We start from the raw sequence: 15,978 nt of genomic DNA, 5'->3' as shown, positions 1-15,978 counted from the left end.
GCAGAAACACAATGACACACATATTCTCACTTACACTGCATGATAGGAAGTGGATGGTACAAACATTTACATGCAGGAAAAAAAGAGACCCACATTCACACACTAACACAGATTCCCTGAGGACCTCCAGGGAAGCAGCATGTACAGTCAGGTCTCTGATCAGATGTGATCTCTTAGTGTGATGGATGAGATGGGCCAGTCCCTCTTCCTGTTTGTCGTCTCAGATCCCGGCAAACACCTTGGGCAAAGTGATTGTGTGTGTAGTCTTTCGGAGTTTTTGAGTGAATTTGTATACGTCATAATTAGTTTTGTTAGTCAGTTCGTTTTTTGAGGTTTTTTTTTTTAGTTTAAGAGTTTTTTTAGTGTATCGTGATTTCTCCCTGTGTGATTGTCAAATATTGCTAAATATGAGGGTTATGGTTGATGTTTTTGGATACAGAATGATTCTCTCTTATCAGTTTCCTTTGTAGGTGAGTCTCAAAGTTGCAAACTTCGCAAACATTTTTTGAGAAAATAAACAAAAAATCCATAACCAGACAACAAATAACAGCAACCAGCCATGTTCCATCTCCATCTATCATGCTGAGAGTGAAGAGGAAAAAAAGCACAAGGGTCAGGAGGTGAACTGATAACACATAAGGACAGGTTGTGTCTTGTTCCATAAGAACCCTCCATGTCCATCTCCTCCTCATCAATCCATATATCCAACTGCACATCCATCTCTCTCTGTCAACACGATGTGACTGAGCTCAGGCTTTGAGAGGAAGCCCCTATCAAGATAGGGTCCTTATCATGGCAGGGTCAGCCCCTCCTGTTCCCATCATCCATCAGGTGGGCAACCACCTGGATGACTGCTGACCCTCGCTACAACCTGATTGGACAGCCTGGCAGAGAGGACACACAGGAGTGGAGGAGATAAGATAGATAAGGATCCTGTGAACATTCTTGTAATTAAGCAATTTTTCTTCAGGACATAGCAAGATTTTGGAAGTTTGTCAGAATTTTTAAAATCTAATGTAGCATTTTTATTTTTTTATTTCACCATATTTCAGTTAAAAAGGTCAAGACTGTCCAATTTCACTAGGAAGCCAATTCTCTTCTAGAGTTCAAGTCAAACTGGCCTCTCCTCCACAAGCTGCCTTGGACTGTATTTTCATGCACTGTGGAGTTGTGGAAAACCCTCCGATCTCCTTGGAGATGTCCCCTCCTATTCCTTCTCTTCACTCTTCTTATCCTCTTCACCTCCTCCTCCTATTCTGTTTATTTTGCTTGTATTAGTAACCCGGAGGGCCGAATTATGGATCAACAGAGGAACATCCATCTCCATCTCGCTTTAGCTTCCCGCTCGTGCTAAAATAAGTGGCCAATTAACTTGGCGGCAACCGTGTGTGCTTGTCCCCATCTGACTCTAGATTAATGACCGGCCAACGCTTTCCCTCCCCAGGCCCATTTATCAGAACCAGCAACTAGGTCAGATGATGATTAAACGTCTGGACCACTAGGGCCTCCTGGGGCCCATGTCCCAGCATTGCTGTAGGCTCCAATTGGATTTAATTGCTTGCCTTTCTCTTGAGTGCAAGAGGAAAAAGAGACGATCTCATTGGCAGGTCCTATTAGCCTGCAAATCAACCAGAGCTGAGGGGTCTGGGATGTCACACGTCTTGTGAGTGTGTTTGAAGAGTCCACTTCATTAAAACATATCCACTTAGGTGCAAGTGGACTTTCTTTGGACTCACTGCACTGTCACCCATATTGTATCAAAGACTTGTTGTGATGACTTGGTACAGTATTAGAGACGCTTGATGACAGAGAGGCCACTTATAGGAGGGGAATTCCAGTCTCACAGACAACCTGGGTGTTTTTTTTAAATACATTTGAGGACTATTTTTATCGTTAATCGTAACATTGTAGTCACAAAGCTAATTGCTGAGATCAAGGGACACTCAAACCTGGCTAACAGAAGTCCAACAGGGCAAGGTTCAAAATGAACCCCTGGGTAACTTGGAAGAAAAAATATAGGGCGATCAGTAAAAAAATGTCCATAGTGAACAGGTTCAACTTTGGCCTGTACTACCATTGTTGAGGCGCACATAGCTTTCCTGTGAAATGTGATATTTTTTACCAGCATTTCAGTTGTTCTCACTTTCGGTTTTAATTCTGAATAAAGGGATTTAGATCATCAGGATTAACTGTTGGCTTGTACACAACCTATCAGATCATCTTGACTGCTCGAATTTCTTTCCTTGTTTTTGATTTAACCATCTCAGCAGTTACTTTGGTGAGTTTAAAGTTATGATAATGGACAGAAATGGAGGTAAACACTACAAATATAAGATACTGGTTTGACAAACCAATCTTAACTATTACTAGCTTTTTATGGAGCTTTTAACCACATCTCACAGTCTTCATAAGCGCAGGGTGTTGTTCAACTCCATCCACTGATGAAGACTGTGAGATGCGGTTGAGAGTTCTGGAAAGAGTTGAGATTATTTTGTCAAACTAATATTTCCAAGGCCAAGAAAGAACTGTCAAACTCAAGATTCGGGTTCATGATGCAAATTTTCCCTTTAGGAAATGAAAATATGAAAATGTCTCACTATTTACTGAGATGGATGATGGTGAATAATGTGCTTTTAACAAAAAACACAGCATCCATATAACTCAGTTTTTCAATTTCAGTACCTCTTGTGGACAAACCCCCTTAACAAGCTCCCCTTTGTCCCATATTGACCCTAAACATTCATCACAAAATGTAAAATCCCTCAGCTTGTCAACACAGAATGTAACACCCCTCAGAAAAACAAATCAGTCCTTATTCTTTCTCTGGTCCTGAGGAATGTGTTTTCAAGAAAAGCTTGTGTTACCTCAGTGGCTGTGCGTGCTGCCACAACACTTCATCTCCTTGGCCACCTCATTGATCAGTATTAGTTTTTCTGAAAATGTGATTAGTGCGTGCAAGTTAGCGAGAAATGCTTGATGAAATTAGTCTGGCAGGCGGTTGTAATAGAATTAACGTGCGTGGGTCAGTCTCTTAAGGGCAGCCAGGAGACACCAGCAGCTGTGTGAGTGGAAGTGAATTAGGAGTCTGGCAACATCTTTTTATCAGCCGCTAATTGAGTCCTGAGTCAACAAGTGGAGGCTGTATGAAGCGTGTATGTGAGTGTGTGTGTGTGTGTGTGTGTATGGGGTGAGAAACAGCTAACCTGGACAGCAGAAAACCTTTTTTTTTTTACTCCACTCACAGATTTTGTAGGACATGTACTTTAGTTCCACCTCTTCACATCTTCACAATAAGAGATTAACTTGTTATTGTTCCCAACTGACCTAATCTTGAGGGGATTTTTCAAAAATCTGAACCATAGAAGACAATTTATACCATCAGACAGAAAAACTACAGTGGTAGTAGTCTTTAGATGAAGATGAGACCTTTTTTAAAGTCAGTTTGTTAACGTTTGTAGTATTTTCTTCTTTTGCTGGATACTTGACAGAAAAAGATTTCACTGCTGTGCTAATCAAAATATCTTCCCTGATTTAAACCCAGAGAACTGGAAATAATCACTCAGTAATACCTTTGTCCTTCATACTGCCTGTCTTCTGTCCTTCATCACCACTCACTACTTGTTTCTTATCAGGAAATATTGGAACTCAGAGGAAGCAAAGGAGGGAAATGAACATGACAAGGAGATAACTCTTTACTTACTAAAAAAAAAATCCACCTAATCAACAAATGAAGTGGCCATATGACAAAGTTCGGTCCGATAGCCAATCATATGGCTTTGTTGGCCAATATCTGAATATAAATGTAGGATATTACACATTAAATAAAAATACTTTCTATCAGGATTTTAATCCCCCCCCCCCCCCCCCAGGTTAAGCTTTTCTGAGGGAATTTTTGAAGACACCATTGGGACACCAAGCAAAATGGCAGCACCAAATCAATTTCTGTGTCACAAATAAGAGGAAAAGGGGAGAAAAGAAGGAACTACTAGCAAGGAAAGGGAAAGCACCTTTGAATCTACAGGACATGATTGATAACACGATTGGTGTTAAGTTTAAAGATCAAATAACTATCCATTTTGACATTATCTTAATAATGAGTTGATGCTCTTCTCTAGAGACATGTTACCACCAGTGTCCATGGCTGGGTGCTCGCCATGCAGAGCTGGCCACAGTGAAGAAGGGTATCGATGGCATTTGAAAGGCAACAGAGCGCTGCGGCCAGTCTGACCCTGTCCTGCCCCAGCCTTTCAGCACCAGGCCTTTCAGACGCAGCTGGACAATACCGATTGGTCTCCGGCCTCCGAGTTGCCCATGAGCCGATTAAGAACCGGACCTGCCACAGAGGGACAGAGCCATAGCCTGACACCACCCACATCCAACAACACCCCTCTCCCTGGGCCTCTGAAGGGGCCACTAGGGGCCAAGGTCAGCGGCCAGGCTGACCTCTGATCTTCCGCCATGTTTGAACACGTCCGCACACAATGCGAGGTCCGTAGCAGCTGATTAGAATATGGAGGGGATGAAAGAGGGCAAGAAGGCTCCGGACTGTTGCAGGCGGTTGTTTGTGTGTATGTGTGTGTGTGCATGTATGTTGTTGGCATGGCGACATGGTCAGTGACTGCCGGACCACCGGACCTTCTCTCAGCCCGCCTCTCCCCTCCCCCAGATGTGCAGCTCTTGTCCCAGGTCTCTTTGTTGGGGGCCAGGAGGGAGGAATTACACCAGGGATGATCCCGTATTACTGGCCCAGGCTGCCTTTCAGGTTGGGCTTAGTTTTGTTGGCTGGCTCTGGTTTTATCCTCCTCCCAGTGTTGCCACCACTGTGTTGATCCCTTGATGTCCTCATACACTGACCACCACAATGCAACAATTCACATTTTGTCCTTTCTAAAAATTGGGAGGATTGTGTGAGGTACAAAGGTAATATGCAACACAGAAGATGAAACAACTACAGCTGTAACTGGAGAGATTTTGATTGGTTGATTAAAAAAATACTGCTGGTTGAAAATACTCATGACTGAATATTTTGTCACATTATTTGCTATGTTTCTTCTTTCTTTTTTAATTATTTATTAGCTCTTTTGCACTGCCAAGGACTGAACTAAATTTCGTTGCACCTGTTACAATGACAATAAAGATATTCTATTCTATTCTATTCTATTCTATCCTATAAATAACCCTCTCGTGAAAATTACAGACGTCTAAGAAGATTCAAGAGTCATTTGTGCTCTTTATTTTTATTATTATTTACATGGGGCTGTGATATCTGAATGTGATATCAGGCTCCACATATCCAGAGCAAGGATTGTAAAAAAAATAAAAATAAAAAAAATAAATCCCATGGCACCTCCTACACAAGAAATCAATATTTACAAAGAAAAATCGAACTTACTACAATATACTAAGGATTGTTAGATAAATAATCCAAAGAGCACTCTGTCAACAGTTTTCATAAAGACTATTTCCTCTGGTAGAAAGTTTTCCCAGTGAAAACTCTTGACAGAAAGGATTTTGGGACTGGGACACTAATTCTGGAAAGACATTTTGCAGGTGAAATTTTCAGTTGTACTAAATGTAAATAATACTGGGTCACATAAATGGTTTGTGTTCTTATGTCCTCATGGGTCTCTCTCATGTCATCAGTCCAAACCAACTGAACTACTCCTTGTCTTTATAGCACCTCCTGCATCTTGCAGCTGTGCTGTTCGTTTGGACTTTATTAACCTGCGACCCACAACTAACCCCTCACCTCCCAGCTGTGTGTGTGTGTGTGTGTGTGTGTGTGTGTGTGTGTGTGTGTGTGTGTGTGTGTGTGTGTGTGTGTGTGTGTGTGTGTGTGTGTGTGTGTGTGTGTGTGTGTGTGTAGTGAAGAGAGTTGTGGAACGGCTTGTGTATGACCAGTGGTCCATACCTTTTTTTTTACTGTTCACTTCAATGTGCACAGCCAGAGGGTTTGTGTATGTGTGTGTGGGTGTGTGTGTGTGTGTGTGTCAGGAATGGCCGGGGGTCTCGCTCTGACGCCCCTGTGTGTACTCATTCAGCAAAGAGGTCGTGTGTCAGGGGTCAAAGGGTCTGTGGGGGGGCGGGGGGAGTGGTTGGTGGTGGTGACTCAGGGGGAGGAGGGAGGTAAGCAGGAGTGCAAATGCCCCAAGGTAAGTAGACTATCTTAATTGGCGTCTGGAGACTTCAGGGAGCGTGTGTGCGCTTTGGGTGTTTAAGTGCATGTGAGTGTGTGGTGTGTGTCTGTCTGTGAGATAAATCTACTGTTTCTTAATGGATGTGATATGAGAGGATTGTGATGATGATGATGATGATGATGATGATGATGATGATGATGATGATGATGATGATGGTGTGTGTGTGTGTGTGTGTGTGTGTGTGTGTGTGTGTGTGTGTGTGTGTGTGTGTGTGTGTGTGTGTGTGTGTGTGTGTGAGCAGGAATGTGTAGTCAGGACAGGAGCCCTACAGGTGAACATCTGATGACGGGTCGTAAAACAAGAAGAAAAAGATGATGAACCCAAAGAAAAAGAAAAAAAAAACATTAAATAGCAACAAGTTTAAACAGATGAACTAGAAAAAACTGAGTGCAGAGGAACTTAAATAAAAAATGAGGGAGGAAAAATATAAAACAAGTGTTATAAATAAGTAAATGAAGCCACAATTTAAAACTATATGATGCTCTTCAAATAGAAATGAGTTTGAAGGGTGTTGGTGCTGGTTAAATTGAGGTAATTTGGAGATGGACACCAAAGAGAAAAGAGAAAAATAAAATGAAATGACAAGTGATGAAATAAGTGATGAATATATAATGTATATATCATTGGTTCATCAAACCTGCATATTAAACAAAAACTGATATCCTGTATCAGTGTGTGTCTGTGTGTGTGTTTTTGTGATCAATGAAAGACTGAACACGTTAAAGCACCTTAAATCCTTAAAAAGCAATGAAAGCTTGTGTGTGTGTGTGTGTGTGTAGGCTGATGTGGTCCTGTTTGCTCAGGGACAGTCAGTCTTGAGCCATGCAACCACATTATCCACCTATTAAAGTCCCGCCATTATTTACTTTCCTCCTCATAAAGGGACGGGCCGTGTCCGGCTGATAAAAGGCTGCAGAGTGTCTGTTTCACTCGAGGCTGGAGAGACGACGATGACTACAGTCACTCAGTGTTGGCAGAGCAAACATTCCTGAGCACCCAGGATCACAAACACACACACACACACACACACACACACACACACACACACACACACACACACACACACACACACACACACACACACACACACACACACACACACACACACACACACACACACACACACACACAAACAATTGAGAAACAGCTGTGAGAAACAATTACACTGGTAACACTTGACTTTAAATCTCCCTATTTAGAATTTATGAGGCCATAAACAATGAGAATTTCACCTATTTATATCATTACAACTGTGTTTTACTTTATTGTCATTCATTATCTGTTTATACATCAGCCTCCAGTTTTGGGGGCAGACAGTAGGTTTTATAGTTTTTGGAAAATATGTCAATGAACACACACACACACACACACACACACACACACACACACACACACACACACAACTACATTATGGTTGTTACCTCAATGTTCATGAACACAATATTTTTGGCACATAATAAAATACATGCACACGTTCATGATGCACATGGAAATTAAAGATCAAAGCAAACTTGACTGGTACTGTGTTTAGTGAAAATGGAAACAATAGATGTTTCAGATGAGCTCATACAGAAAATACATACGGGTACATGTACTCAGACAAATTATGTTTTTTTTAATCAACACTACATTAGACACACACACACACACACACGCACGCAGGGGCATGCCCTGACCTGCCGTTGTCCAGTAGTGGTAAAGCTGTTCTATGGCAACAGTCAAACACTGGGCAGCAGAGTAACAGACCACAACCCTGAATGACTGACAGACTTGTTCAATATTTGCTGGTCCAGAGAGGAGGCGTGTGGAGGCTGCAGGAGGTCAGAAGGTCAGCAGGGGCAACATGGTGGCCTTTCAGCCCAAACCCGACTGACCAGCAGGTGAACAAACAGAAAGCGGAGGAGGAGCTCAACAATGACATGATAGGATGCTAAGGAGAAGGATGTTCATTTTAAATGTTTAGCTGAGTTTTACAACATGCAAAAGTGAACAAATAGTCCCAGAAAAGCTAACAAATTTACATTTAAAAACATACAACTGACAAACCTGTGTGACCATCGTGACCAACAGACAAAAAAGTTGAACTCAGGAAAGCTGTACACACTGATCACTGCAGCTTTATTTGTTTCAGTATTAAGTTGATTGTTCATTCATTTTTACAGCTTTCTGTATATTTGGCACATCAGAACAAGATTTTTTTTTTGGCCCACATGCACTGTGTTCCTTTTTAAAAACATTGCCCCCTCAGAGCTGCTCTTCCGTCCAACATTTTCTTGAGTCCTGTCTATAATCTCATTTTCAACTCTTGTGCAAAGGTCATGTGAAAAAACACTTTTTTTGTGTGTTTGTGAAGAAAATGGGCACGAATCCCTGACAACGCTGAATATGTAAGGTGGCAATTCCCTTGTCTTAACCTGATGTGGTGTCAGACATGTTGAAACTGAAGTATTCTAGGAAAACACAGATCCATTCATTTAAGTATAAGCCTGTTTTACTGCTTAACTGCCAGAACACATGTTAAACAGGCCTATTTGAAAATGCAAATCTAATTAAACGTATAAGCTTGGTGAAAATCAGATCAGCATTTCCTGAAAAGAGACAAAAGCTCACAAACTTGATCACTTTACCAGGCCTGTTGTCATTTCTGCTCTCCTTTAATGCACAATACTGCTAACGCTGCCTTGATTCAAACATTCACATTCAGGCTCGCTGCCTGTTTGCTTTAGGTTTTAGTGCCTGCTAAGATACTATTGATGGCCAGTCAAGTAATGTCACCAGACCGTTATTGGTCTGGTCTCACTGTGGCACTTAGACGATAAAAGATGGTCCTCAGCGTCCCCCATCCGGCAACAAGTGCAGCCCTCTGTCACCACAGCTCTGCAGGAGGAGGCAGATCAGCCTGACTGACGTAAGTAGTGTGGACAGATACAATTTCAGCCTGGCAACACAGCCAGGATCTGGCAACCCTACTCTCTGTTTACCTAAAGGCTAAGGCAGCTGAGCCCGACCCTCACCTGCTGGCCTCACTGGTTGCAATGAATGCTCACATAATCCCACTAAGTCCTTGCAAACCCATAGCCGCTTCTTGTGCTAAAAGCTCCCAGTCCCTCCCTCTCACTAAGACCAACACTCGATTAAGAAACAGTTTGTGCGACGATCAGTTTTTCCATGGCAACTTTGCATATCAGCATTCTGCAAAGGAAAGTTCCCACCCCTCCGTTTTTTACACACACACACACACACACACACACACACACACACACACACACACACACACACACACACACACACACACACACACACACACACACACACACACACACACACACACACACTCTCTCCTTTCATTTCTCTACCCACTGTTTTCGCATTGCATTACTCACTGCCATCTTGGGGAGGCGGGTATGGCTTAAATTTAAGTGTCACAGTCCTTATGATGGTTTTCACACTGCAGACTATTTTTCCCAATATCTGATGTTTGTGGATGGTTGGTTATGTCTCTGTCATATCTTCTATGAGAACCCAGATTATCATTATGAACTGACAAGAAGTTTTAAACATCTGTTTGTAGCACAGTCTGATTTTTTCCCCGAGTATTTTTTGAAAGAATGGAGGTGTGACCTCAAATAATTAAAGTGAGAAATGTTTTCTCAATTTTGATGTTCTCCATTCATGCCTTGTGTTATTAAGCTAATGCTAACTCAGCTAAGATGTTGTGATGAACAGGAAGCCAACAGCTGTCATACATAAATGATGTGAGATTTATTGATTGTTGTGGATTTCAAAAATCTTGCAAGTTAGTTTGGAGGTCTCAAGCAACAGATGCATTAGAAAATCCAGCATTTGGACAAACGATAAATGAAAGTTCACACATACCAACACAAACTTCAGACTAGAATTAGTGTAGTATAGTGGCAAATCAAAGAAACATGAATAAGATATTAGTTAGATCAAAACCTGTCAATCAAATGTGCTTGTTGAAGCTTTGGAAAATGTGCAGGACTGGATTTTTATTTGTAGGATACATATAACCCAATTTAATAGTACACATTTGCAGGTTTTTAGCTGACGGCACAACAATCTTAAATCTGATACATTCAGCAGCACTGGGATCACAGTCTAATATCACTGTGTGTTTTTTCCTGCCCAGTGGGTGACCGATGTGTGAGGGGACACCCTTCATCTTGGCAGGATTTAGTAGGAAAATATAGTTAGACCATCAGGGATTTATTAATGGAGGCTGTTTCCCTCCACAAAGGCCTAATTCATGTATGACGTCCCATGTCGTGAGATGGTGAGGTCATTTTATGGATTCTTTCAGACTGGACTTGAATGGTGAGAACATGCAGCAATCCTCTGCCCTGCCACCCTGACCCTTGTGTTAACAGTGGCTGAGTCTCACACACATATATATATTTATGCATACTGGACCACCACAAGATTCACACGGTCGAGTCTCCTTCAGTTCCTAAAATTTAAGCCATAATTTATTACTCACACAGAATAAGAACAGGGCTCTCTGTATGTGTGTGTGTGTATATGTTGGGGGTGTGACAAGGAAGGTCACTGACCTCTGTGACTTGGCTAAAATCCCCATGGGCCTAATTCGGCATTGGAATGGACCCCACAGTGCAATGGGAAGATGCCTCCAACATAATGAACACAAAGGCCAATTGTGACGCTATTCTCTGCAGGGCAGAAAGCAGCGGGCCCCGGGGACAGTAGGAGGTTTTGTTGGCTGAAACGGAGAAGGAAGCCTGTTGCTTCAACAAGCCTCTGATAAGATTCATCAGTTTGTCTCCCGGGGCGCAAAGTGTTAGATTTACATCCAGTGTATTTATTTGCACTTGTTCACTGAAGTGCTGATAAGTGACTCTCATAGGCCAAATCACTGTCTTTTATGTGGTGTAGTGTCTCTTTAAATATTATTATACTGTCTCTTTAATGTATTGAGAGCCACACAAAATCTAATGTACTGTCAAATATTTATCACAGTCAGTGCAGCAAACTCAGCCATGCAAACAAGTATTAAAACATAAAGGTAAACTATGTGGACTCAGTGGATGTAAAAAAAAAAAAAAAAAGGAAAAAAAGAAGAAGGATAAAACAACATAGGAAATAGGTTTACTGTGTAAGCATGTTAAATAATAATTTGAAAGCAGGAAAAATGAAAAAAAGAAAGCATTATTCAAATTATGGTTAATTCATCTGGCCGAATTGGTGTTAAAGCCATGACATGATACCAGTAATCAAACTACAAACTAGAACAATTCTATTTTTGTTTAGTACATTAAAAACCCATAAAACATGGTTTTAAATCAAAAGTATTTCAACATAACAAATGTTTATGACTAAATAAGTAACAAAGTCAAAATTAGGAAATAAATCATCCTTGGTATTTATTTTTAATAGTGCTCAACACTCAAAAACTCAGCTGATAGGTGACATCACCTTTTTCTGCCGACTTCAAACCAGTGAAAAGATATATAAAAAAATAATAATAAAAATCTCTGATGCGGGAGAACTTGACTGCTCAGAAGAAGCTGATTGAGAAAAAAAAATTCAGAGCCTTTAAAGTCTTTTTTTTTTTTTTAAGAAATCTAAATTTAAAGACAATTGTTAAGTAAACCAGGAAAAGGCTTCATTGGAAGATTTACCTTTAAAGCTAAATAGATTCTTAATTTCCAAAAGGTGACACCTCATTGCACTCTCTATGTAGGATTTTTTTTTAAAAAGTTGATCCATCATACACTTGTCAGTTTCATGATTTGACATTCAGGGGACGTGAATTTATTCAACTATATTTAAAGTGGACTTCTAAAACCACCATAGTTCTGGTAAATGTCCACCTGAGGATGGTTCAAGCTGCTGAGCGGTGCAAGCCAGGATCCCATAAATTGACAGCTGTGTGCGTTAATCTGGTTGCCAGAATTTCTTGCTTCTCCCACAACTTCAACCGGGAGGTCCATAACAGAGGAGTCAGAAAGACGAGAACAAAGCCAGCATCACCAACAAGAGGGCAAACAAATGCTGACATTGCTGCTACTGCCAAAAAACGCCCATCTCCACAATTCATTGCCTTTTACCAAGATTTATTCAAGGTTTTCATCATACACCAACCGTCCACACCCCCTGCCAAAAGACCCAAAATGTGTCTGTGTGATGAGGTGGGGGATTAAAAAAAAATGAAACAACAAGATTGACCCTTTCTTTTTCTTAAAAAAGACTAGAAATGAAGCTTTGTGCACGTCCGCTGCTGTGGCACATTTGACAGGTCTGGCCCGGCTGCTTTTGTGTCACCAGCATAAAGGGGATTGAGGGAAAACACAAACTGAACCACTGTGCTGTTGTGGCACTGGCTATTAGTCAACGTGACGGCCTTTGCAGATGCTAATGGCGTATAGTGTGTCCCGGCCGGCCTCCCTCCTTCCAGAACGTGGCTATCTGATAACACAAAGGCATTCTGCTGGAGGTTGACTTTTCCCCCTTTCTTTTCACGGCTGCTACAAAGTCATTAGGCGTTTTTCACTCCTTTCCCCTTGTTTTTGAGAAAACAGGGGAATATAATAGCTGCACAAAAACATCAAGTTGATGTGAGGCAGTTAAATCTGTGTAAAGCCTCAGGTGATGGTGGTGAGGAGGAGCCCTGGCCCCCCTCCTTACATCCATCCCTCTCCTCTGTGCTGCCCTCTGAGCAATGTGGAGATGTGCTAACAACCAGCCTCTTGTGAAAGAGGAGAAGATGCCCAGGAGTGGAGGACCTCTGGACTCTGACTTATTAATCAGTCAGGCCCTTGGCTGCCTGTTTGCCTCAGGCTGCAGCGTGTCTTCAGCCTGATTTTGGATGAGATAATTGCAGAGTTAAATACTCTGAGGGTTTGCCCAGACCTGGAGCATAGGCCTCAGCACATCAGCACACAGGTCACTGCATCCAGCAGGAGCAACCAGCTGTGGGATAACAGCAGACTATGTATGTTTGTAATGGAAACATATGCATATGCAACACAACTCTTCAAGGATGAGTGAAACAATTATTGAAATGTTTGTGTCAAGTACTTTTTCTTCTTGAGTCTCTTGCAGGCTGTGAAGATTTGAGTAAATGGACCTAGATAAATAGACACATCGGTGCTTTAAACTGATAATACCTGCATGGCAACATGGTCACAGTGACAGAGTTACATGCTGATGAGTAGCAGATGTAATCTTTTTCATTTTCACTATCCTAGTTTTGTGTGTTATCTAACTTTTGCTTATTTGGTCATATACCAAAGTATTTAAGTTGACCTGCTGGTGGTGTTAAATGAAAAATCAAGGGATCATCATCTCCATTGTAGAACATAGACATCTGTGTCAAATTTAGTGACAATCCATTATTGAGATACTAGAAATTAAAGGGAAAAAAACTTTAACTTCATGCTTGTGCTACTTAAAAGTCAGTAGGATTGATCCTCAGGGAACCATGAATGTACAAAAATGTAATTAACTCCAATAATTGTTATATCTTAATCAGGATCGAAGCGGTCAACTGACAGCAACTCTGTGGGGGGGAAGGGGAGGACAGTTGGGGATAGCACTGACTGAACAGGTTGACACATCATGAAAAAGGTCATTTTTTAATTATGTCAATTTTTATTTTCACTTTCTCTTTTAAACACAAATTTAATAAATAAAGCACATTCGATGGGGTACACCATGCAAACATTACTTCTACTACATAAAACATTTTTTTGAACCAACTCACCGATTTTCTGTTACACAAGTGGCTCACTCAAATGTGCTGTACATGATAGTAGCTCCATGACATCCCATTCATTTTAACTGTACAAGAATGCGCGGCATATTATTTATATATACCCATATACACATATGAATGAATGAATGAATGGGGTAAACACAGTCTCTCGCACCCCTTCAGTCAAATATCAGACAGTTTTTACGCTAGGAAGAATGAGTGGATGTCTACACGGGTGATGGGAAGAACCAGAATGGTCTAAATCGTGGAGGTGAAAGTGTAATTCTGAGAGCCGATTTAAGATATCGAGGAGGAAAGCACGTGACAGGGAAACATCTGGCACTGGAAAGTGAATGGTAGAAGAAGAAGTGAGTTCAGGAAAGCGCAAATTTTCGGTTTAACGTCACCTAACAGCACGTTAGATTGTTTACTTCTTTCAATGCCTGTTAATTTACAGAGTAAGGTAACTACTTTCCTTGTATTTGTTTTTTTGATCTCACCCCTGACAGAAGCCTAAGATCTTAATGTTGATACAAACACACGAAGAAGAAGATGAGGGGAAGTGGATTAGTATGAGTGGGTCTGTGCTGCGTCACCACAGGTAAATAAATAAAGAAGAGCCTGTCCTGCCAAAAATGACATAAAACCGGGTGGAAATACATGAATATGAACTGCCTGCTACTGTGTTCAGGTGCAAGGTAAAGAAGTGTATCAACTGACAGATACTGTAATAGTTTATCAAAATAGAATAAATGGTAATGAATTTGGTTGATCATATATTTAAAACTGTTAATTTAATAAATGGCAAGGATTTTTACCTAATGTTGACTACGTATAATCTGATACGTTGCATATTAAAAGGCATGACAGAGAGACACTGTGATATATTTTTGAGCAATTTGTATAATTATCTGTCAGTTGAAACATGGAGAGCTGAGATGAAACGTTAATGCACATAAAGTCTTATGTGTTATTGGAAGTGCACACATTAAACCCAAATGAACAGAAACAAAAGGGTGAGTTAGAGGTATGACTGGGTTATTATGTGCAGTATTTTGTCAGATAAACCCCAACAGAGAAATATAATAAGAAATAAATCTATGCATTATATTCTTTCCAAAACCTGGTTCAGAGCCGATCCTATTAGTGATACGAGGGAGAGTGTCGAAGCTGAATACTGAACCAGTGTCACTTACTGTTTTTATATTGAATTAAGGTGAGAACATCTGATGAAACTACACACAGTCTCATTAAGGGGTACATGTACATTAAATGCAGAATGCAGCTGCAGCTTGGAGGGATAACGTAAGTGCTTTGAATCTTAAGTGCAACTAAGAAGGACCAATGTTAAATAGAGGCAAATTCTAACAGTGAGGGTAACATGGCAGATTTTAGAAGCACCAGGTGAGATATTGGTATGAAACTCAAGGCTTTTTACACCTGTCAGGAACAGTGCCGATAGTGTCTCTGTGCACACAGTTCAGTGAACACACACACACACACTTGTATGATCATGTATACAGACACCAAAAAAACAAAGAAAAGAAAAAAAAACTGAGGAGATTGAATGTACACAATCCTCATTTATTCAAAAATGAGTGCTCAGATGTCTGACAACGCTGTGTGAGCTTCTTATTTTACTCCTGATGTGACTGTGTTTGGGCTCCTGTGCAGGAGTCCACCTCATGAAATTGGGACAGTTTGCAAGAAAAGAAAAAAAAAAAAAAACTAAGATAAAAAAATAAAAATAGAAAATCCAAGAGAAAGCCTGAAAACTGATCCTCCGTTTTATCCTTCTGATTCGGTCCATCTTTCCATCAGCGTCCAAGGGCGACAAGTAGCCAAGCCTTAGGTATTAAAATCAGGTGAGTGGTGGGGCAGGATCAGGGGGGTGATGACAGTCATATACAGATCTTTGTTCAGTGCATTTCTCTGCTGTGATCCAAATATTTACTTTCAGAGGTTCTGTAAAGAAGAATGGAGGAGGAAAAACATATCAGATAAAACACAGCACACATTGAGTCACTTTGGTTTATAAATACTTGCTTT

The 15,978-nt window shown here is 40.9% G+C and overlaps 1 protein-coding gene across 4 annotated transcripts in view; it reads right to left on the bottom strand.

Annotated features, from left to right (window-relative positions):
- Positions 1 to 13,813: 13,813 nt before the first annotated feature.
- The window catches only part of opa1 (OPA1 mitochondrial dynamin like GTPase), a 37,261-nt gene continuing 35,096 nt past the window's right edge, over positions 13,814 to 15,978 (bottom strand). For all 4 annotated transcript variants that reach the window (XM_062423952.1, XM_062423954.1, XM_062423953.1 and 1 more), the window contains one exon: positions 13,814 to 15,894. The gene's annotated coding sequence lies outside the window, so the exon portion shown is untranslated. The remainder of the gene's footprint in view (positions 15,895 to 15,978) is intronic.

The sequence above is a fragment of the Scomber scombrus genome, chromosome 8, assembly GCF_963691925.1.
Source record: "Scomber scombrus chromosome 8, fScoSco1.1, whole genome shotgun sequence".
Lineage (NCBI taxonomy): Eukaryota > Metazoa > Chordata > Actinopteri > Scombriformes > Scombridae > Scomber > Scomber scombrus.
The sequence above is the reverse complement of the archived record's forward strand: the minus strand, read 5'-3'. Positions and strand labels throughout refer to the sequence as shown.